Below are 26172 nucleotides of genomic sequence, written 5' to 3' on the forward strand. Positions count from 1 at the left end.
ATTCTGCAAAATGATGCTTCGATACATTTTCTCAGTATGAATGTCAATCAATCAATCAATATCATTTATTCATATAGGTAACACAATGTACACTTATGAACGTCAAAAAATAAATACTGCCAGTTCTCAAATGAAGAATGGAAGAGAAGAACAAATTTAAAAATTTGGGCCCTGTGTTTGTACCTTTAATGCTGGCAGCATTTCTTCACTGTATTTCAAATTTCAAAATCTTTATTCGTTATCTCAAAGATTTTACAATAGCTGATAAGTGATTGGGACCTCCTTTTAAGCGCATAAGCACTTGTGTTAGGAGAACCCGCTCTTCCATTACATAGGTGTACTAACTAATTATAATTTAATTTAACACGTATAGCTAAGCTAAGTATTACAATTTTACAATTTACTAAACATAATCTAAGGTTAAAATGTGAATAATGATATATGTGTGTATGTCTATGTGTGTGTGTGTGTTTGTGTGTTTATGAGAATGAATTTTCATGACTGATTGTAGAAGTTGACTATTTACTAGTGTATTATGATTCATGATTACCTACAAAGGCTTCAGTGTCTTCATAGCTAAATGTTTCTAGGATGTTAAGTAGCGACGTTTTACATTCATGTTTATTCAATGTGTATATATTTAATATTTTATTTAATTTATTATAAAGTTTAGCAGCTTGGCATTGAAATTGTCTCATAGCAAAAACTGATTTAGATCTCTCAACAGGAGCAACAGTATATTTGCGTCTTTTGCTCAGTTTGCGACCATCATATTTAAGAGACTTGTGCAATCTTAAGGTAGTGCAAAAAATGTACAGTTGCCTGACCGATAAGACACCACAAGAGGCATAAAGATCAGAGGTGGAAAATCTATAAGGCTTAAACATCATTACTTTTAGTAAAATTCTTTGTGCCCTCTCCAGTTCCAGGAACTTCATCTTTGTAGCACCCCCCCAAACTGGGATACAGTACACTAAAATTGACTGAGCCAGCGATGTGTATATCTGTATTAGTAGATGTTTGTCAGCGATGTGCCTTAGAGTTTTAAATGTCCAAATAAGCTTTCGAATCCTACTTATAACTTGTTCTAGGTGCTCATGCCATGACATTCTTTGATCAACTACCACTCCTAGATATTTAGTGTGATGAACTTTATTTATAGTTTTACATGTACAGTTTACTCTGGTGCTACAGTTATGTATTTTTATTTCTAGATCTGTTTGAGGTTGGGCGCTATTGTATTTAGTGAAGAAAATGTAGTTAGTTTTACTTACGTTTAATGATAATAAGTTTTCTCTTAACCAGTTATCTATTTTGGAAAGCCCTATTTCTGTATGTCGACGCACCGAGTCAATAGTTTTCCCAGTGAAAACAACAGCAGTGTCATCCGCGTAGGAGTAGACTTTCCCACTATCAATTCTTAAATCGCATAAGCTGTTTATGTAGATTAAGAATAAGGTCGGCCCCAGAACACTACCTTGTGGGACCCCATATGTGACGTCAGATTGTTCGCTGATGTATTGACCTATTTTAACTGCTTGCTTTCGTTCACTGAGGTAATCAGCGAACAATGTGAGTGGAATACCCCTAATACCAATGTTCTCTAGTCTCTGCACCAGAATAGGGACAGAAACCGTATCAAATGCCTTTTTTAAGTCGATAAAAACTGTGATACATTTATTACCTTTATCAACTTCATTAACAATATGACAAGATAGTGAGGTAACTGCATCTTCGGTTGACAGACCCTGTCTAAAACCGAATTGTGAGTCTGAAAGTAGACTATACTTCTGGAGGTAGGTAATTAGTCTTTTATTAATTAATTTTTCAAGTACTTTTGATATGGCAGTGAGAACGGAGATTGGGCGATAATTTGAAACATCTTCTCTGTTACCATTCTTGTACACAGGTGTAATAATTGCTTGTTTTAGCGCAGGTGGAAACACTCCCTGTCGGAAGCAGAGATTAACCAAATGAGTAATTATGGGCACAACTAGCTCCCTAGTATATTTAAGAAACTTGGTGCTTATACCATCCCAGCCAGGAGCACTGTCAGTTTTGAGACTCACAATAGTCAGGTATACTTCATGAGGGTCAGTTTCTAGAAGCACAAAAGACGAGACCTGGGAACAGTTGGGTCTAATCACATCTGTTCTATTATGTAACGTCGTAACTGGAATTATCTCTTTAGCTAAGTTTTTACCAATGTTTGAAAAATAATCGTTTACCAAATTAACCGAATTTTGAGGAGAAACATTTAAATTTAGTAATTCTAGATTTTGCGTTTTAGGTTGGTTACGATAAGTGAGGGTATTTATTTTCTTCCACAAAGTTTTCGGGTTTTTTATACTCTTAGCAAGGTCTTCTTTTTCATATTTACGTTTGACTTTCTTTATTAAACTATTGCAGAAATTCCTATATCTCCTGTATGTAATTTTAAGAATTTCATTATGAGGATCAGCTCGGAGTTTTGCTTGCATAGCATTTCTATTACGAATACATCTAACAATTCCTAAGGTAATCCATGGTTTAATAAGGCGTTCCTTATTCGGGATAGCTCTAGTGATAGTATTGGATTGAATACACTGCTTTAAAATAGATATTAATTTATTAGTTAAGATTATAGGGTTATTATAGTAAATTAGATCATTTATGTTGCTGTTTTTTAAATAACTTAAAGCGCCTTCCATGTTGATTGAAGATTTAATTTTCGAGGTATTGTAATTCGACTTAGCGAGGTAGGATAGTTTTAAGAATAACATTTTGTGATCAGTAACTGTAGAATCAATAACGGTAATAGACGCACACGTACCTATGCACCTATCAAGTTTTAGTATGAAATGATCTATGCAATTGCTATCTCGAGTAGGCAGTGTATGACCCGGGAGCAGGCCATGCATGGCTAGCATATTGAGGTAATGTAATCGGTTCGAGCGCTCCTGAGATGTTTCACTGGATTTTTGTATTAGATTTATGTTGATGTCTCCTGTTATTATAATGTTATTCTGAGTTTGTAAAGTTACTAAGTGACTATTTAATGAATCTATAAAATTTTCAGCGTTAAGGTTAGACGGGGAGCGATAAATACACAACATAGTATAGTTACCTACTTTGACTTGTAAGCAAGATGCATGTTTTAAATTTATTTCTTGAACGATAGTTTTATGGTTGCATTTTATGTAGACAACTACGCCATCACTACGATTTAGATGGCGGCTTGTAACGAAGTGAGTGTAGTTATCCATTTGGGGTATAGGCTTGTGTGGATCGATCCATCCCTCGGTCAGTGTTATTACATCAGCTTGAAATTTGAACTCAGATAAAGTTATTAAAAGATCATCAAAATTATTGTAAATGCTTCTTATATTTTGTGATATTATCGTGAAATCAGATTTTTGTATGGTTGTCTGTCTTGAAAAGTCATTTATAGTATGGACATTAGATTGGGCTATTTGTATGTTATCTAATTCGTACATGATTGTAGTCTGACTATCCATAAATGAGTAACCAGATACTTTCCGTACACTTCGAGAAATTATAATTTACTTGGGATAAGAAAAAATTGTCCAAGGGAGGTAAGACGAGGCGGGTAACGTGTAGGTAGTTAAATATATATATATGTCGTAAAATATGATTTATATACAAAAATCCTAGACAAAAAGCGTTAAACTATTCCTTAATATGTTCTTGAATAACTAAATCACATTATAATCCGTGGTATTCGAACTATTCACGTAAGTGGTTTCAAATTTCATCGGAGCTCAGTTTATGTAGAATTCTCTCAGATGGTAACTTCATTACAGAAATGTGGAGATTTTCCTCAAACTTTTTACAAGTATTTAAGTGGCAATTATTTTCGTGCAATTTTTTTAAGTGTATTTTTTCCGCAATTAAGCCATGAGCTTATATACATAACGGCCTGGCCACGGGGATCGGCGGTGCGAACGGCGATGCGGGAGGCGAGGCGACCATTCGCGCGGGGCCGTTTGCAGGCCACGGACCAGTCACGTTTGCCGCCGCGACCAGTAAGGAAGTTCGACAGCGAAATGTCTTTATCGAAATCATCTCGATATTGCTTGGAAAGTAATAGCTTTTGGTGCAAGACCTAATATTTGGAGAAATTGTGGAGAATTCCACAAGAAGTATGAGAAATTCAGAATATATCCAGAATTATTTTTTTGAGTATACCAGAATGAGTATTGAAACCTTCAATTATATTCTTATGAATATTCAACCAGAATTGGAGAAAAAAGTTAATGCAAATAGAATTTTAAGTGCCGCTGAAAAATTGTTTTTGAGATTATGGTATATTAAATTAATGCTGTGGATGGCCAGACTTCCAAATAGCTGGTCTAGCCAGTATTTCAGTAACAAAAAACTCTGTATTCATTTTTCGCCGCGACCACGACTAAACTTATTTATTCCCTTCTCTATTCGCCGCGACTGCCGCTCGACTCCGTGGCTTGCACCGTACTGATTCATGCATTTGTTTCGCTCGCCCGTCGCGACGTCAGTCGCCCGCGCGATTCGCTCGGTACTTTTCTCCGGTCGCATCGCTGGTCGCCGTTGCGCGTGGCTTGATTAGTACATTGCTATGAGTTTATTTCAGTCGCTAGACGCATCGCGGTTCGCACCGCGCGAATATTCGCGTCGGCGAATGTCCCGTGGCCAGGCTGTAACAGCAACAGAATGTTACATATAGCATCTAATATTAATACTTATATAGTATGCTGAAATAGTTATATTTGGACTGAACCATTATAATATATGTATTTATTTACACTGAAATAAGAAACGTCAGTACGATTATGTTTTTGGGATCACATAGTGTAAACTTGTAAGAAAGCAAATAAAAGAATGGGTTTTGGGCTTAATATTATATTTATTTTTTTGCTTTCAACATATGATATTGGTTTAGTATTGTAAGTATGTATTTTTGTGAGTAAATTAATTTCTGTGATAATTTTTATAAGCTTTTTCCATCCGAATTTGCGGGAAATATAAGTTAAACCCTGCTGGCGTAAACCGCGTAGCGTGATGATGTATTACCGCGTAGCAATTCCACGTAGCATGCTTGTAGCATGACCTCGTAGCAAACGTCAAGAAAGCTGATAGTTGAAGGTCACAGCTATAACTTACAGACTTGTTCCGTATATAAATAAAACATAATAAATTAAGACAAAAAAGAGCAACTTTGACCTAGAGGATTCAGTACGATACTCTCTTCCCTGATGTCTTAGGTACGATACCCCAGATGCAGCAATGGATTAAACCACAGAAGGCTCACATACTTGCCTGATGGAAAAAAACCAATGACCATGAAACAGATACATAATTCTGAGACTCAGACCAAAAAAGGCCCATTCAAAAATTCACAAAATTATCTCATTAGACATGAATTTATCTCCCGAAATATTGTTTTAAATATAGTTTATGATTGTTGTATGAAATTCACTTCTAGGAATATATTAAATAGCAAAAGAAGACTTATAGTTAAGAGAATATTTATGTAATTGAATAACGTAGAGTAGACAATAAAAAGACACCAAATACAGCCGACTGGTAAGTCGTTTGTAAGCGTTCTTTCATTAACATTATATTCAAACAGAATTTAACCCTGCCTTAGTAATTTATTCAATATCTTAATCCTATGCCCTGGCGAGACACTAGGCAGACATATCTGTGTCTGTTACATTGATTTTTCTTGATTGATAAAGAAGAATATAACTTGAATAATGCACAGATCATCTTCTTGTCTATAAAATAGAAATAAACAAAATTGGATGCAATTTAAGCCCATAGGTTGTAGCGCCATTAGATTATTATTGTTATCTATATAAATATGTTGCCAAACTTGAAGACGCCTGGACCCATTAGAGTAAGTTTTTATTTATTTATTCACACTTCGTTACATTACAGGCAACCCTAGTAAGTGAGAAAATTAAAAAACGAAATATGAAGGGTAAAGTGTAAGAAGTGCATAAGCAAATTTTATAAAAAAAATATAAAACCTTAATCTAAAAAAATAAAAATTAATAAAATTTTATTTAATCCTTAAACTCTGAGAATTGTTTTATGAAGCCTCAGAACAAAACCTAAAAACCATTTTTGTTCTGATTCTTAATGCAACTTCAAGGCAACGAATGTTTCCCTATATATGTATTAAAAAAATGACATTAAGGCGAAAGAAAATTAGTAGCAGTCAAATAAATATTTAAAGATTTTAATATAATACATTTACTTAATTTTCCGTACAACCTTAACTTTAGCACTAATTAAAAAAAACAAAATTAGGTTAAGAGTTCGAACTCGAACTATGCTTGTTTTGTTATAATTTGGAAAGTTACCAAATAGTAAACCTGGAAATCAAATGTGAGTTCATTGCCAAAATAACTTGAATTATCAAGTTACGGCACACGTAATTACGAATAAATTAGTACCGGGCATTATTTTATCATCAATAGCTAACTATAAATAAATAAAAATAATCTCGGCCTACTATATAAAGTTTTTATTTGTGTGTTGTGACCGTTATTTACAAAACAAAGAATAATTTTAAATAATTGTTTTTTTTAACCAGTTTACTGTCAGGTTATTTGTAACTATTCTCTTCCAGGGACGAGCCTATTCAATATTTTCCGTAGTGAAGTTTCTAGCATCTGTGCCTACTAGTTCGAAATAGTTTTGGAAAAAAATTCTCTAGTACCCGAACTACCTGGTTAATGCGTATTCTACGCTATTCGGTGATCACATCATTACGTCACACATCCATTTGTACACACACATAAAAATAGTACATACATAAATCATATATAATAAAGAACTATCAGAAATGACAAAAAATTATTGCTTAGTGATGATGAAAATTTTTTTTTTTTAAAGACAATTCACACCAATTGACCTAGTCCCATGCTAAGCTGGTGAAGCTTGTGTTATGGGTACTAGGCAACGGATATACATACATATATTATATATAGATAAACATATAAATACATATTTAAACACCCAAGACGCACAACACCAAATGCTCATCACATCGATGGTCGTCTCAGCCGGGGATCGAACCCGGGACCCATGAGTCGTCGAAAATCAATTTATATAATTCAAATCTTTGTTTGTTTGCCTAATTACTTATATTATATTAAAAAAAGCATACATTATACGAAATCCATATATTTTTGAAACCAGTAGTAAAAACTAAGTCGTCATAGTCGTATAACAATGCTGGATTTGAAAAAAAAAACACTTTTTATCATATTTGGATACTACATTGACTAAATATTACGGCTACATTATAAAAATCCATGTTGTTTTAAATTTCAAATTAATCAGTCGGTAAAGTGACGGATTTGATAGAAATGTTATTTTTCTAGAAAACTATGTAATTTAATGTTATTATTTTTATTTTGCTTCAAAAATTGTGGTTTGGTTTGGTTTGCTTGTTTGCCAATTTTCATAATAACAGAATATGAATGAAAATATGTTTGAAATGGCTGCCCTGTAAAGTTTACTATTTGTCAGATCCGTCATTATTCTACGATATGATGACGTATACATCTAGCATTCCTCAGAGCGCTCACGCAACTCCGAGCGCGGCGTTCAATACCTCGGTGTATATCCTACTTTGTCCGTGTTCAATACGATAATTTCGTATCTAACAAAGAGAAACTAAATTATATAAAGTAATATTTCCCTAACAAACCAACATTTTCAGTTAAATTGAACAATAGTCTAACATACTTTTAGATAACATTCGCGGCCACTTGACATGAATAATGCCGCGCCAGCTCACGTCCTTCACGGAAAAGCATTTTACGTGTAAATTGTAATTCAGTTTTAAAATAACTGCACGTTAAAGGCCCCTTTTAGAAATTCTACGTGTTATCCCTAGGTCAGCCAGAATCGTTAGACTAATAAAAAATAACGATATGACTCATAATTTATTTATTTACATTTAGTTGCAATACGTGTTACGAAATTAAAAGTAAAGGAGGGCAACTGGTGGCCTTATCGCTTTCGAGCGATCTCTTTTAGGCAACCACTGTAAGAAAAGAAAAAAAAATGTAGAACATTACATTTAAAAACTTAAATTAGATAAGGTAGGCAAAACGTGCGAAAATACATATTACGTATAGTTATTAATAAAAAAAGAAACTAAACAGGAACAAAACCAAACTAAACTAATAAAGGAAACATGAAAAATAAAAGTAAGTGTTTCTTTTTTTTTTTTAGTTTTTCTCTTTAACTAGGGTTGCCTGGAAGAGATCGCTTATTAGCGATAAGGCCGCCCGTTGCATCCCTTATAATTTTTATGTATTGTATTTCTTTTATTTGCAACGAAGTATATATTATAAATAAAAAGTGCATCAATCATAATAATTCAATTTAAGATCAGTCTAACGCCAGTTAGTAGTTAGTACGAAAGTACGATACCATGTGGACAGGTAATGATTGTACAGAAAAAAAAAATGTATGTAACTTCTATGTAACACTCCTTTTAAGAGAAATTTGCACGCCATTGCGTGTGGCGGATTATGCGAACTCTAGATAGTACCACTATAACATTTGTGTACCATATTCTTGCAAATAAATTGTTATTATTAAAAGACTCCTGTCGCTACAACCTTCTAGGTCTGGGCTTCAGATTTCTGTATATGTAGGTGATCAACCATTCGTGCCTGACACCGTCGACATTTTTTTATCTATAGCGAGATACGATAGACCAAAATACCATTGGTCTGGCTCGTACTCACTTTGAACATTAGAAGATAAGTTATCGTTATGGGCCAGGTAGAGGGGAAAATACGCGTTGGCAGAAGGAGGAAGTCGTGGCTCCGCAATATCAGAGAATGGACGAGAGTGCCGTAGAACAGCTGATGTGCTTGGCGAAGAATAAGAAGTATGACGAGCTGACCGCCAACCTATAGTAGTGGAGAGGCACTACAAGAAGAAGAAGGTACCGGCAGGGATCGACCTCAGGGATGACAGTCTCTAAATAATAATTATAAACCTTATTCATAGCCAAATATAGTTGTGACAAAATTGACCTGATCTCTTCCGTGGTACATATAGCATGTTTTACACAAAAAGGAATATAAATGATAAATAAAAATAATTTTAAATAAAAGCAGGCTTAATATTAATTATAATTATACAAAAATCTGTTAAAAGACTATATAAAGTGGTTTTGGCTTTTGCATTCTACAACATAAATGAAAAACCAATAATGCTTTGTACCAAGCTGTATTGTTCGATGCCTTTTCAAGCTTTTGATTTCAAATAGTTTAGTATTCCAAATGTTAGGTATGCACCCGCAACATATTTATTGTGAAATAGATTAAATATTTCCGCGTTTAATATTGTCTCTTGTAGTTTTGAAATCATCGAATACTATGTAAGAAATAATTACTGTTAACATAGAAGTCTCATACTTATAGAAAGTCCAAGATTTTTAATATTCTATATTAAAAATCTTGCGCAGAATCAAAAACAAATATGCTTTTAATAAAGAAACATAAATTTAAATAATTCAGCGACTTTTACAATTTTTCATAATTTAATGGGTATGCACTTTTTTTCTTGAAAATAAAGAAAACTCAAAATAACCTTGTTTTTAGTTACATTTTACTAACATGTAACTAATGCCAGTATTAACCACTATGTGGAACCAGCTGCCCACTGAAGTATTTCCGAAACAATTCGACTTAGGATCCTTCAAGAAAAGAGCCAATTCTTAAAGGGCCGGCAAAGCACTTGTGAGCCTTCTGGCAATGTTTGTGTCCATGGGCGGTGGTTTCACTTAACATCAGGTGCATGCCGCCCATTTGCCTCCTACTACATTAAAAAAAAACTACCTTAAAAAAAAACTAAGAAGGTTATCAGTTCGACGTGTAACTTTTTTTATCTTCAATGATTTTTCCACATCTTTAGGTGAAATGATGAAATTATAGTAGGTATGGTCGTGTAAAAAGCCTTTCCTCTGACAACAAATGTGTAAAAATTAATATGATTTTTTTAATAATACTATAAACAGGAAGTAAATAAATCTTCGTTCAAAATTAGAAGCATTTAACCTCAATCAATTAAGATATTATATCCCTTTGTAATGAATCAACTCAACAAAGGGACCCATTTCAAAACTTCACCATTAGAACGTTTAATTTTACTGGACTAAAATAGGCTTTGGGCGGTTACAGACTAGCGTTTTTTACGCGCGTATATGTCTTTGGAAGCGCATGTAGACGCGCCTTTTGGTACACCCGCAACTCGTACGAGCGTTGACGCGCTTCAAGCTCGTATAAGTTCGCAGTTCTGGGTAGAGTATATTAAAGTGACAGGTCTTGATGCAACCATCGATGACACCCAGCCTCTGTTTCGTCTTCTCAGGACGACGAATAGGTAATGCAAATAGCAATGTGTCTTCGTCAGACGAAAGAAAAGCTATGTAAAAAGGCTTACTATAAAGTTAACGATTATCTAGTTGATAAAAGGGACTGGGACTAGTGCTAGACAGGCTACTTCTAATTAATTCGCGATATTTGTTTTAAAATAAGTGTTGTTTTATGATTTGCTATTTTAAATGGGAGCCAATAGTTTTTTCACGCCGGTTTTTTCTCTCGGCCTACATCCTCTGTCTTCTTTGGCGATGAGTAGGGATGCCTACAGATTCAAATTTAATGACGTGGAATAAGTGATACCTATATCTTATATTCCATAATAAACATTTAATTTTAGAATCCACGCTGATACTGACACGACGCCACTACCGGTTCGTGCGAACACGCTGAAATTTGCCACTTAACAGCCTGGCCACGGGACATTCGCCAATGCGAATATTCGCGCGGTGTGAACGGCGAAGCGTCTAGCGACTGAAACAAACTCATAGCAATGTACTAATCAAGCCACGCGCAACGGCGACCGGCGATGCGACCGGTGAAATGTACCTAGCGAATCACGCGGGCGTCTGGCGTCGCGGCGGGCGAGCGAAACAAAGGCATGAATCAGTACGGCGCAAGCCACGGAGTCGAGCGGCAGTCGCTTCGAATAGAGCAGGGATTAAATAGGTTTAGTCGTTTTCGCGGCGAAAAATGAATACAGAGTTTTTGATAACTGAAATACTAGCAAGACCAGCTATTTGGAACTCTGGCCATCCACAGCATAAATTTAATATACCTTAATGTTAAAAACTATTCAGCTATATCAGCGGCACTTAAAATTCTATTTGCATTAACTTTTTTCTCCAATTCTGGTTGAATATTCATAAGAATATAATCAAAGGTTTCAATACTCATTCTGGTATATACAAAAAAAAAATCTGGATATATTCTGTATTTCGCGTACTTCTTGTGGAATTCTCCATCTATACCTCGATTCTTATTTAAATCATGTACTCCACAATCTCTTCCAAATATTAGGTCTTGAACCAAAAGCTATTACTTTCCAAGCAATATCGAGATGATTTCGATAAAGACATATCGCTGTCGAACTTCCTTACTGGTCGCGGCGGCGAACGTGACTGGTGCGTGGCCTGCAAACGGCGCCGCGTGAATGGTCGCCTCGCCTCCCGCTTCGCCGTTCGCACCGCCGATCCCCATGACCAGGCCGTAAGCGCGGTTTTTTGAAGCGCGTATTGTAGCGCGCGTGTAAGCACGTATGCTAATACGCGCAGAAAAATACGCTAGTCTGAAACTGCCCTTTATTATGTTATTTTTACAATAAACGCCAAGCCGTACGAAGCCGGACAGCTGCTATTAATAAAATAGTTATGACTTTCTATTAATGGGCCCAAATTTATGTCTTGTAATATGGTCACCAGAACTGTATCAAGAACGATTTAATCTGAAAATGTAGGGGCTTGGCTTCTTGAATAATAAATGTAGGATCTATACTGCTAATACAAGCTCAATACTAATCGGGGTGAATAGTAAAATTTTACTCTCCATCTCGGAGTAAAAAGCAATTCAAATACCTCTTTAGGAAAATTGCGGTTTCATTGTATAGCGAGAATACAATCTAACTTTTATTTTCTTAGACGATTTGTAATCTTTATGATTCGTTTTATGATAACCCTCTATATTCTTTAAAAGTAATATTTTGTTATAGAACTAGAAATAGGTCGCATCGTTTTGCTATTGACTTAGACTATATAATTTTTGTTTCACACCCTTATTCAAGTCCGATCATGAAATTTTTTTAAAACCTATCTTCAGAAAAGATGCAACAGTGATTGTTTTGCAATAATAATAACCAGTGGCGCTACAACCTTTTAGGGCTGAGCCTCAGATTTCTGAATCTGTTTCATGATCATTTTTCAATCTAATAGGCAAATCGGTGATCAGCCTCCAGTGCCTGACACACGCCGTCGACTTTTTGGGTCTAAGACGTGTCGGTTTCCTCACGATGTTTTCTTTCACTGTTCGAGCAAATGTTAAAAGCGCACATAGAAAGAAAGTCCATTGGTGCACAGCCGGGGCTCGAACCTACGACCTCAGGGATGAGAGTCGCAGGCTGAAGCCACTAGGCCAACACTGCTCTAATGATAATACTGTCGACGTGAAAAATTACAAACGAAAGGTCGGTATAATATCTTAAAGTGAATTAAATTTCAGTTGCGCTGACTCGATCCAATATTGTCATGGACTAGCGTTCCTTTATGAGGGTTTTAATTAACTGGCCTTAAAAGATTCTTATTTTTAAACGTCCATTAAATTGACGCTACCATTTCGTGTTGAATCTACAGCTTTTGGGTGATATTAAGTGCTTCGTTTTAGCATAATGTATACATATAATTTGTAACGGATTTTGAACTTATAGAACTTTGTCTGACTTTTCCTTATGTGATAAAATAATGGAAATTTTATAGAAAAAATACATTTTTGAAAGTTTAAAGTATAAAAGTTTTAACTTTTTAGTCTGTTATTAATATTTTTTTTGTATTACTTTAGATTAAGGTTCTATATATATTTTTTTATTTTTTATATAACAGTTGGTTCTGCACTTCTCGCACGCATCATGTTTCTTTTTTTTTTAGTTTTTCTCTTTAACTAGGGTTGCGTGGAAGAGATCGCTTATTAGCGATAAGGCCGCCCGTTGCATCCCTTATAATGTTTATGTATTGTGTTTTTTTTATTTGCAACGAAGTGTAAATAAATAAATAAAAGCAGTGTTGGCCTAGTGGCTTAAGCGTGCGACTCTTATCCGGGTTTTCACTATGTTTTGAAAATTTAATTATTGTTTCATTAACAATTTCCTAGTGATTAGATAGGGATAGTTTAAGGAAGAACCTATCATTTAATATATGCATATATGGTGCATAAGAAGTTTAGGTTGGCTAAGTTGGGGCTTGGCACAAAAAGGTTGGCAATATCTGCTTTAGAATATCCTGGTCTTAAACGCTATATTTATATTTTTTAGAGGAACACATTAAAAAGAGGTTTTTCTTATGTACATGATAATTTTCAAGTGATCCCTTTCTAATACATCTGAGGATCTACGCAAGGGTCGCTAATGTTGTTTATTCCCGGTTTCCTTCAAGATTATTTTACCACAAAGCCTTAATGTACCCAGACAACCTTTAGTAACCACATGTTCAAGTACTTGTTTATTATTTAAGGATATATAACCTAAATTGATGCTTACTATAGTTATATTTGGACGTCATTATTTTGATATAAATCTTATATGTAATCTTCTACTATATAAAAATAAATCGGGTTTTCCTTCCTGACGCTATAACTCCAGAACGCACGAACCGATTTTCACGGTTTTGCATTCGTTGGAAAGGTCTCGGGCTCCGTATAGCAAAGAAAATTCAGGAAAAATTTCAACAGAAAAACGGGATCACCAAACGAAATGTTACATAAAACGAAGCCATCTGGTGGCGAAACGGAGTTTGCCGAGTTTGCTAGTCAGTATATAGATGTGTATATTTCACAGATAAAATGTTATTTAATTAGAATTTAGAACATTAATAACAATTCTCTACTAAAAACAATAACTAACCCTTAAATATAAAAACTAAAATATATTATTAAAAGTCCCTTTAGGCAAGGTTCCGAAGATACTTGAATATCTAGACTAATTGTTTGTTCTTTGTGTATCTACATTTGATTTTTTTGTCTACTATTAAACTTTGATTAAAAAAGCCGCAAATGCAGCGTATTTTACGACTCAAATATAATAAACGAATATTTATTATATTTCAGTTAATTAATAATATAATACTCTAATATTGATCAGAGGTATAAAATAAATAACAAAAATATTATTCATTAAAAATCATGATAGGGAAGAGAACAATAGATTAAATGGTGCCTGAAGTGGTAACTGCTACGTGGAACATTATAATGCTTTAATAAAATATTTTTACCGAGCTAAGCAAAATCTATTGACAGACAATGATAAAATACAATAAGAAGCTTTAATTATGGGTTTACATGGCGAAATAAACCTTTTTTTTCTATGAAAAAAGCTCCCTGTGGCCCAGACCTAAAAAGGCTGTAGCGCCACTGATTTTTTGATTTATTAAAGAATAAAAGCATTTTGTACTGTAGTACTTTGTCGTGTCGGTATTGTGTTTAAAATATTTAATAATATCTAAATGTTTATCACACAAACAAAATTGTTTTAAGATATACGCAATATCTAGAAGTAACAGAAAGGAAATAGCTATATGGATCGCTCCTCAATACTGAAACATCGGTATTTGAGTTCACACAAAGTCTAGACTCAGATCCAAATTAGGAACTTCCTTAGACACTAACAAAGGCCTAATTGACCTCACAGTTGCGTCTTTGTCCCTACATCCGTCGAACTATTGTTTGTTAGTTTGACATTTAGACCTTATAGTACACACAAACTCCAACATTGAACAACGAATCCTTACAAAATGGAGTCCTATGTCTGTGTGTGTATGAAAAAGTTTTATTAAAATAATACCAGCTTATCCACAGTTTTTTTACACAAAAAAACCATATTAAAAACGTGTAGCACTCGGGGACTGCCGCGGTAAAGCTATTGCATAGCATTTTTTATCAACTTATGCAATTATAATTATTTATTTATGCAGTATCTTTTTCTTTGAAATTAATTCAATCTACCACTCTACGAGACTCAGACCAACACGCTTATATAGTCTGTCTCACTCTAACGCGTACCGGCCGCGCTTACGCTACGTCAGCGATCACGCCAGACCTGTGAGACGCAGTATGAGTTATGTCCCGCTTTAACGTTGGCCCTATATTACGTCATCGCGTGTTAGGTTTATTTTCGTTACGGAATTTCTTGATTCGGTCGCCGCGCTCAAAGCCCGCGATAATATCTATGCAATAGCTTAATACTACCTACGTGTAATCGTATAAAGACCGGCAAAATGGAAGGAAAGAAACTAAGCGGACGCAGATAAATACGATAGACCAATCAAGTGTCACAAGTCTGACGCCATTCACCAAGCTGGAGATCATCAGACATGGAAGTAAGCTCCACAGCAAGCGATCAGAGGAGAGGAGTTCTGAGTTTCATCATCGGACGTCGAGGCAGAATACGAAATTCCACCCGTATCACCTCGACGTCCGCCGTTCCACAACTGAGCGTTTTTCAAGGCAGTTTTTGCCGCGCACCACCACTTTGTGGAATCAGCTGCCCACTGAAGTATTTCCGAACCAATTCGACTTAGGGTCCTTCAAGGAAAGAGCGTACCAATTCTTAAAAGGCCGGCAACGCAGTCGCGAGCCCTCTGGCATTGAGAGTGTCCATGGGCGGCTGTATCACTTAACATCAGGTGAGCCTCCTGCCCGTTTGCCCCCCGTTCAATAAAAAAAAAGCGACATCGGATTGCCAGTACCGCTGAAACCTGGTTTAGCATGGTTCTTAGTTCCGTTCGTATTACATACATCCATTTAAATATAATTAGTCTTAGTAAATAGATTTATGTGGTTAATAAAGGCTCAGGATATAATTTATATTAAACCGCTTTTCGACTAAATATCATCTAACCCAGTTTCAAAAGAAATTAATCTGTTCTGAACCGTTTTAAGTAAAACATCTCTCTTCATGATAGCGTTAATACAGTTTGAGAGAAAGGGAAAACCTGCTTTGTGTGGTAAGAATTTTAATAAATTATTGAGAATATATATGGATACTAGCAGACCGGCCAAGCGTTGCTGTGGCTAAGGTTTTTGTTATATTACATAGTAGAAAACTATTCATGTGTGAAACATTGGTACTTTCAACACAGCGCCATCTGTTAGAATTGTGACTATCAAATAATAAACAAATATTTTGCAATAAAATAATATTGCGGGTATAAATTGCGATGTAAGCTATCCTATCTTTTAAGTTGTATCAAACTACACACGGTGTGCAAATTTGATTGAAATCGGTTCGGTAGTTTAGGAGTCCATAGCGGACAAACAACGTGACACGTAATTTATATATATTAAGATTATAAATGTGTCCGTAACTCATTTACAACTAATTGTTAATAACTTAGATTCCAGTAGCCCAATAAAAAGGCGTTTATTATTTGTTGTGACGTGTTTTAACTCGAGAATCGAACCCGGGATATTACACGAATGAGCCACCATAGTATGGACGGCTACTGTCCCAGTAGACTAGTAAAATATTCAATACTTCAGAATTTTTATTTATTTATTTATTAATACTATCCATTCCTGTTGACTTGAATAACATATACTTGTACACCCAGAAGGAGGATCTTACATAATAATTTATATAAACATTATTCTAAATCAAAAAACCCTCGATTTTAAAGCACTAAAACACTCAAAAACCTCACTCCCGTTTAATCCATTCACTCTATGTATTTGCATAGTTTATCGTCGATTGTAATTTTCCATTCCATTTTTAAAATGCTTGTCAGCTTATGTTTAAGCCTTTGAAATAATTTCTTTGTTTAAATTTCGTGTGCCCTGTAGATATCCCAGGCATCCCATCATTCCTTTACTGAGAACGCGTATTGGCCAAAATTCACCGATGTCCAGATTGAGCATTGACAAAAATTATAATATTACCAAACTTAATCTAAAATAAAATAAAGTTAAAACTAAAACCTAATCTTACTTAATTACCCTATCAATCAGAATAGAACGTAGAATGCTTCATGTGCCTAGAAACCTGAGAACCCCTCATCTCCTACTTCGTACTGATGTAAAACAAAAGACCACAGCATTTCGTCTTGTCCAACATCTTGGTATCTTTGGTCCAATGACAAATACGGCTCAATCAGTCCTTCGATTTCTTTAATAACAGTACTGCTATTCATTAATCAAACTCATATAAAAATTACTTATAGTATAATATTCAACAGTAACTTAAATAATCTTAGGGCAAAAAAAACTTCGACTTTTCATTTATATTCCCTTAATATTTGCATAGATAAAATTCATTCAAAAGTCCATTAATCTTTCGGATAACCGTTATTGCCTTATAGCTTTGAATATAAGCTGAATTTTTAAGTACGATTACAAGTTTGAATAATTTTCGCTAAGGTCTTTGGTGAGACCTATTAATCTGATTGAACAATTGTTTCCTAAAACGTATAGCGTTCTACTCGATATTTGCTTTAACCATTCTTTAATTTTGAGTGGTTAAGTATTTATGTTTAGCAGCAGTGTTGGCCTAGTGGCTTCAGCGTGCGACTCTCATGCCTGAGCTGTTAGGTTCGATCCCCGGCTGTTCATATTATAAAAGAAAACACTTAGAAAATATACAAAGTCAAACAGCCTACATTGTTAAACAAAATATGCGAAACAAACACATAAACTGGTCTCAAATTAACTAAATTACTGAAAATATAATACTTTCATTTTGTAAATCCAACAAGTAGTAGGTACCCGATTTTCTTCTAATGACACGAAGAGACTTCCGTCTGGGATGAATAGCTCCAAAGATTGGGGTGTCGGGTAAGGGGTAGTAAGATGGCTGTGACCTTTATACGTTATTACATCTAGAATTCATTTAATATGATAAATTCAATGTATTTATTTTTCTATAATTCTATAAATGTCCCATTATGAGTAGTCGAAGATTACCACCATAATGCAATCCGGCAACTTTATACTTTATTTTTTGAATACATAACGGGGGGCAAATAGGTAGGAGGCTCACCTGATGTTAAGTGAAATCACCCGGCCATAGACACTTTAAATGCTAGGGTCGCGAGTGCGTTGCCGGCCTTTTAAGAATTGGTACGTTATTTTGAAGGAATGTGGGATTGGTTCGGAAATTTGTGGACAGCTGGTTCCACATAGTGGTAGCGCGCGGCAAAAACGCTCAGTTGTGGAACGACGGATGACGTGTTACGGGTGGAATTTCGCATTCTGCCTTGACGTCCAATAATGAACTCAGCTGCTCGTATTAATCTAAATAACTCCTCTGAACAGTTCATGGTAAATGCGGTAGAAGATGCAAAGAGATTCTACGTCTCTACGCTACTATTTATTAGAACGATTTAATTGATTTTGACTCGGAAATAAACTAAAAAACAGTCTGGTTAATGAAAAACCACAGTGAAATTATGATAATCAATTTCTATATTTGTAATTTTTTTTTAATAATTCCAGTTCAAATACTGTAATTAAATTAAGCGTCCACATAGTTGTGGCTAATAATTATTGTCATATAAATTTAATTGAACACTTTGTTTTCTTTAATGTTTCGGAGGTTATATTTTTAATTTATACTTTACATTATTATTATAAATAAATAAAGTACATTTACTACAGTAACTGTTATTGATAACAACATAGAAATGATAAGAATTAATTTACCTACCGGTCACCCCAGAGCTGGTGCTTTCCTCGCTTAACGTATAAATAAGTATCGCAATACATCGAGGAAATGCTGCCACCATTAAAATTACACAACTGCCACAGGGACAAAACTTTTGTAATTTGTTTTAATTTGCTATGTATAAATGTTTAATTATTATTACTATGTATGTTAAGGATATTGTTTGTACTGTATATATGTGTTACCTACCTCCAACTGAACATTCAATGGACTATGCGATACAAAATTAAACACATAAAAGAGAGCAGCGTTGATGAGTGCAGTTTACAAGGTCAAGACTAAAGAGTCATCTAAAGGCCGTTAATTATTGCTTTAAAATTACACGAATATTTTTTTTAATTTGAGTGGATCTTATTGCAGAATGACCATTTTTATGAAAACCCAACCCAAACAGAGTAGACCTATTTATAGTTGAATAGAGAAATATAGAGAAACTATTTATGTTGTGTATTGTGGTTGATAATTTCTAATTGTACGAAACATTTGCCACAAATTCGATAACTAAATAAAATAATACTAAAATAGTCTTTATTCGAGTATTAGAATTACATTAAGTCATAATGTTGAAAATTTGTACACGACCTCCGACGGTCTGAACGCTTCTTCCAAATACTTCCACTTATCTCTCATCCTCGCCATCATTATCCATTCCTTCCCCATTATCCCTTTTATCCCGATAAGTATGATACCAAATGTAAGTGTATTTGTAGTATTCGTTGAAGTAATAGAAAGAACTCAAGAAAATAGCGTACCAGTTCTTACAGTTTGCGAGCCTTCTGGCCATTTTCTATACAAAAATGAAACTACCGAACTGAATAAATATATTTTTTTAATAATATCTTCGATAAAAATAATAAATATATAATCCTTTATATGCCAAGTCTATCCGCTATGTCAATGTAATTATAAATAAAAATAATTAAATGGATAAAAGTGTGACGCTATTTAGAGGTTTTACAAGACTAACAATTAGTCGTAGTATATATATATAGTAGTCTTATATATGTACATATAAAACATTTGGTATATGTATTTCTTAAGTTATAAAGCTTTTATAACTTTTAAGTTCGGTTACAATATTAGAAAGGTTACATTAAACTATTATTATACGTTAACCGTTACGGAAGTTTATGCTTACAATCTGGACCTAACCTTCAGAAGTATTTATAAAATACTATAAACTTGTTTAAAAGGAATAGCTTTTTAAGGTTTTAATAGATTGAAATATATTATACGTTTGTTTTAATTTAGCCACGGCTGTTTAGACATTTTTTAATTGTGACTTTATAAAATAGTAAAAACGATCATTTAATTCTAAGCGAAATTTCTTAATATAATAACTATATGTATTAGTTTAGCGATGTTATTTGTTACTTTGATTCCAAAGCGAAACTTACCCCAAAACTTTCACAAGTGCCACAAAAGTTGATCGGTTCACAACACAATATTATATCAAAAAGGTTTTAATGCACCAAATAGTTTATTTATTAAAATCACTTATTCGAAATTCAAATCGGAACGTTCCCGCGATACGCGCCCCGTCTTCCACCTGCGGTAGCTAGGAACCGACTGTGAGCCATCGAAGCTTTACACCACTGAAAACGGCCTACACGTAGCGGAAAAATCTCAAGAGCTCTCTGCGTTATTAAGATATCATTTTCTTCTCACCCTACGATAATTTTCGCAAGCACAATAGCTTTTATAGATAATAGGTGGTGATAAACAGGTTACATTACTTATAGTTTGGTATTCTTTTGAAGCGGGAGAATTTTAATATTCAATACGATTGTTTACTGATAGAGATCTTGCCGCGAGTTTTTATTAAATTTACATTACTAAGAATAACATTTCAATTGTTATCAAACAAGCTGATGTCCGCGTGTTAGACTTACAGTTTTATCTACATTTAAAAATACACTATCTCGATCACGATATATCTTTTAATAGATGAAGGAAGAGTATGTTATCTAAATCTTCGAAATGGATTAAACATTATTATTTTAATAAGTTATATTTTTTTAATAGGTTTACGATATTTTTATTGATTTATTTATTCAAATGCATATTTTTATAAATATTTCTATTAACTTAATTAATATTAATTAAAAAAACCAGTTATTCAAATAACGTTTGCTTTCTCAAGGTAAAATTTCTGAAGCAATTTCATTTTTGTCCGTCGAACTTTAGAAGTAATCTGAAATGGCCGATCTTATAAACGGTATTCGAGAAAATTGGACCTACAAAAATTTCGATTTGGTAATTTGGTTTTGTCTACAAATTTATCCTTTCTTGAATTTCATTGTGAGTATATATATATAATGGGCAAGGCATAAAGCAAGATACATAGATAAAATGTGGACTTCAAAGACAACTCTATGGAAAGGACCAAGGGGAAGAAGGAGATGAGGGTGCCCCAAAAACAGTGGATAGAAGAAATAGAAGCGGTAGCAGGAACGAATGGAGAAAGAGAGCCATAGACAGAGTCAGTTGGAAAAAGCTGGAGGAGGCCTTTACCCGTGAAGGGGTTCCGATCGACGGTACTGAAGGTATCTAGGATATAGGACAAAAAGATAAAAATCTAATATATAAAATTCTCGTGTCGCGGTGTTTGTGGTTAAACTCCTCCGACACGGCTCGACCGATTCTCATGAAATTTTGTGTGCATATTGGGTAGGTCTGATAATCGGACAACATCTATTTGTCATCCCCCTAAATGTTAAGGGTAGTCCACCCCTAAATATTTTTTTTTATTTTTAGATATTTTTTTCTGTTTTTAATTTTAATTGTTTTATATGTTAAATCAATTTTTTTATGAGATAGCATTAAAAAATACATACAACCCCTAACTTTCACCCCTCTACGATCAACCCCTATTTTTTATTATAAATGATATACATGGCAAAACGACGTTTGCCCGGTCAGCTAGTAATGTATAAAATGTACAAAATCTAAGCATTTTTTGTCATGATTGGAAATTAAACGGACTTTATTTTATATAATCAAACTAATTATAATACCAAAGAATTTATTAAGTAAGAGTCTCTGGTCTGAAAATATTGTGCAGGTAAAATTTAATGAAAAAAATCTTAAAATTCTCGTTTTGTCGTAATATATTTTCATACGAGGCAAGGAAATTGTTTTGGAATTTTCATTGAAGTGTGGCACGAAGTTACTATGATTTACATAAAATGAAAAATTTTACCTTCAATGAAAACATTTTCCAAGTCTTTAAAAATCTCTATTTACATTAATATACTAATAACATCATTACATATTTTAAAATGAACTCCCCGGACTGCTGAGAAAGAAATTCATAAATTATGTTCTATATTAATTGACTAAAATATCAAACTATTATAAAAGTAAAAACGGAAAACCGGCGGATAAACCAAGAAATAACATTTAGTATCTAAGTTATTTACGGTTCGAAGGCTGTACAGTAGTTATTAGCGAGAGACGAGTTCGTGTTAACAGAAAAATTATGTTTTCACTTTTTATGGAACTAATTCTAATCTAGGTATAATATACAAATTAATAATCAAATCGTTTTATGATATATTGCATATACATAAAGAAAGTATTGCATTCATCAATATTGTCATTTGATAATGATTGAGTGAAAAAGTTGAACACGCTTTCCTTTTGACTGATGAGAAATACTTAAATTGTGTATAAAAAACGCTTCTTTATATAACTTATTTAATGTTAAGTATATAATATATTATTTTAGAGCAGTGTTGGCCTTGTACCTTCAGCGTGCGACTCTCATCCCTGAGGTCGTAGGTTCGATCCCCGACTGTGCACAAATGGACTTTCTTTCTAAGTGCGCATTAAACATTCGCTCGAACGGTGAAGGAAAACATCGTTAGGAAACCGGCTTGCCTACTCGCCTATTAGTTTGACAAATGATCGTGAAACCGATACCGAAATCTGAGACCCAGACCTAGAAAGGTTGTGGCGCCACTGATTTATTTATTTGTATACATTTTTCATTTGCTAACTGTAAATCTAATGGAATTAAACAATACTGGGTATCTACCATGATCTTTGTAAAAACGATCCATAGAGTTCATTAGGTTCCATTCCATATTCTGTCGCGAGGTCATGGTACATATTCTCATACACATTGAAAGAAATCTTACTACCGCTGATATGACGAAACCTAAACTGGCTGGTTTATTCGTGCGATGTAGTTCAGTTGTAGGTTGTCATTAGGTCAGAATAAGAGCTCATGGTAGGCTCCCTAACCGAAACAAATGTCATATTGCGAACAAAGCTTTCTTTGTCTAGTCTTTTTTAATCCTTAAGTAAAGGTTCACAGCTTATTAGAAAAGTGGTACTAATCTAGCTATTCTTCCCTTTTGCCACTAGGCATCCAGACATTTAAGGTCCAGACTTATTTGGTCGACGTGCCAAGGGCTAACCGCTCTTCGATCCTTGAGTATATTTTTCCAAATAAACACAGCGCTATTAACGAAAAGATGGGAATCTTTAAGGTAGGCGTGTCTTATCACCTTTCATACCTTACACTTTAAGGTGCAGGCAAAAGCCTTACTAGTATAAAGATAATTAAAAATCTTAATATATATAAATACGTGTCCCGTTGTTTGTCCGCTATGGACTCCTAAACTACCGAACCGATATCAATCAACTTGCACACCGTGTGTAGTTTGATCCAACTTAAAAGATAGGATAGCTTACATTTTTTTTTTTTTTTATAGAACGGGGGGCAAACAGGCAGGAGGCTCACCTGATGTAAAGTGATACCGCCGCCCATGGACACTCTCAATGCCAGAGGGCTCGCGAGTGCGTTGCCGGCCTTTTAAGAATTGGTACGCTCTTTTCTTGAAGGACCCTAAGTCGAATTGGTTCGGAAATACTTCAGTGGGCAGCTGGTTCCACATAGTGGTGGTGCGCGGCATCTCAATTTATACTCGCAATATTATTTTATTGCAAAATTTTTGTTTATTATTATTTTGATAGTCACAATTCTAACAAATGGCGCTGTATTGAAAGTATAACAAATATATCATAATATAACAAAAACCTTAGCCACAGCAACGCTTGGCCGGTCTGCTAGTATATAATAAATAAGAAACTATAAATATTTTTTTGTTATTAATAACGCTGATAGACTAGCCTATTTTGCTTCATTGGATATATAATAAGATCTTATTACATAACCAATAGAAGAAGTACAATATAACATTAGGTCTCACCATCAGTAATTTAACATATATTGTTTATTACTTTTAACATATATATTTAGTTTTATTATAAATCAATTTGTACCATCGTTATTTTGTGGCTTCAATCATTAAATATTAATACAGACACGTTATATCAAGATATAGTATGACTTCGGCTTTGATCTCGCGATATAAATTACTTTTTTACGCTTCATACAATATGTACACATATACCAAGATTTTCTACCTAATCTTATCGATTGGGTTGATGATTTAATTAGTGTCAAATATAATTTCAACATTCTGTACAGAGTTGCTGTGGTTACGATGTTCAAGATAAGATTCCTGAAATACCTAGCTATTATATTAAATTACATGTAGCAAATCATAAATTATATTAGAGATAATGGAGGCTGTAGCAGGAACATAATAGTTTATAAATTATTTGTATAAGATAATTTAATTTTAAAAGCTCGCACGCATCGAACTTCCATTCGATATAGGAATCCTATTAGTAAGTATTCTTGCTTCGGTCTACTACTTAATACAAATCCTACCACTACTTTCCAATTAGGTTTATTATATTACGATATCATTTTATAGTTCACATATTCTGACGGGCGTGAAAGTTAGTCATTCAACCAGTATTTAAAAATTTAATTCAAAATTACTAAGTGTGATACTTAAGTTTCAAGTTTATTAGATTATTTTATATACTAGCTGACCCGGCAAACGTTTGTTTTGCCATGTATATTATTTCTAGGAAACATATTTTTTTAGTTCAATTAAATAACTATCTACAATAATAAAAATTCGGGTTGATCGTAGAGGCGTGAAAATTAGGGGTATATTATTTTGTATGTTCTATCATAAAAAAATAAAAATTTGGGGTGGCCACCCCTTATCACTTAGGGGTTAGAAATATAGATTCCCGATTCTCAGGCTGCTGCCTCGAATTTCGCGGGCAGCGGGGCGGCAGCGGCTGCGGCGCGGGAGCGAGGCGGCCAACGCATACCTGTTCTCCAAACCAGCGGGCAGATCGCGCGGCACTATAGCGGTGTAGTGTTGTGTTCGTGGTTGTGTAGTCGAGATATTTGTTTTTATTCGCGAACGATATGTCTAAAAAACGGCGACAACATCTTTTTGATTCAAATTTATTCCTAACGCTCGATTTATTGTGGTCAAAAATATGTTATATGCAAAAATATAGTTCCATATGGGTCTCCTTTCAAAGATTGCTGAAATAATTTGCTCTTGCACGTCCGAGGTCATTTTGATACATCACAAAAAATATGTACAGCACTATACTACAATGCATACGCGCAACGCGGGCGGTCACCGCTTGACTGGATTGCACCGCTCGTTACCCGCCCCCGCGCCGCTGCCACGCCGCTGTTTTCGAGAACCGGTCCATTTGATTTTACGCATAATATCCTGCCGCTCCCGCGCCGCGGCCGCCGCCGCCCAGCTGCCCGCAAAATTCGAGGCAGCAGCCTTAGACTTACTAAATATGTATAAAATTAATTAATATAAGAATCGCTCGCGCCGTATCGGAGGAGTATGGGAACGAACATTGTGACACGAGAATTTTATTACATACATCCATCTCATACATCTCATTATTACGTCATTATAAAGAAAATTTACACTTCACATTTAATTGGTCATTCAGACTGATTACTGACAACTCAGCGTTACAAACTCTAAGATGAACTAGGGCCGGACGAGTATATCTCTAAACTGAAATCCGCTAACAGGCAAAACTTTTAAACATAACATCCCTTCCATTATAAAGTTTTAAATCCTTAACGATATAGCTGAAGTTTGAACTGGCCGTTCCGGAATGAGAATCTTTCCTTGAAAACTAAAAGGAAACATCCTCCATACATCTGTTCACAATTTACTTCTGTATTTTATAAAGAATATATGGCATTTTCCCGTACGTAATCCTGATGAGGGACTTCTCCACTTAAAGATACCTGGTACCCTGGGATTCGATATAGAAAGTTCTGCACATCAGCGGAATAAATTAATAACACTTTGACAAGTTCGGATTAGCGTAATTTGAATAAAGAGGGTCACAAAGTTTGATAAATGGATAAATTTACTAATATAATATATGTAATATATATTATTAATATATAATATTAATATATAATAACTGATAATTTTC

The 26172-nt window shown here is 34.4% G+C and overlaps 1 protein-coding gene across 1 annotated transcript in view; it reads right to left on the reverse strand.

Moving 5' to 3' along the window:
- Window positions 1-20367, reverse strand: part of LOC125060646 (neuropeptide CCHamide-1 receptor-like) — a 153397-nt gene extending 133030 nt beyond the window's left edge. The window contains exon 1 of the mRNA XM_047665634.1: window positions 20208-20367. The gene's annotated coding sequence lies outside the window, so the exon portion shown is untranslated. The remainder of the gene's footprint in view (window positions 1-20207) is intronic.
- Window positions 20368-26172: the final 5805 nt, after the last annotated feature.

Source organism: Pieris napi, chromosome 22, assembly GCF_905475465.1.
Source record: "Pieris napi chromosome 22, ilPieNapi1.2, whole genome shotgun sequence".
NCBI classification, from domain to species: domain Eukaryota; kingdom Metazoa; phylum Arthropoda; class Insecta; order Lepidoptera; family Pieridae; genus Pieris; species Pieris napi.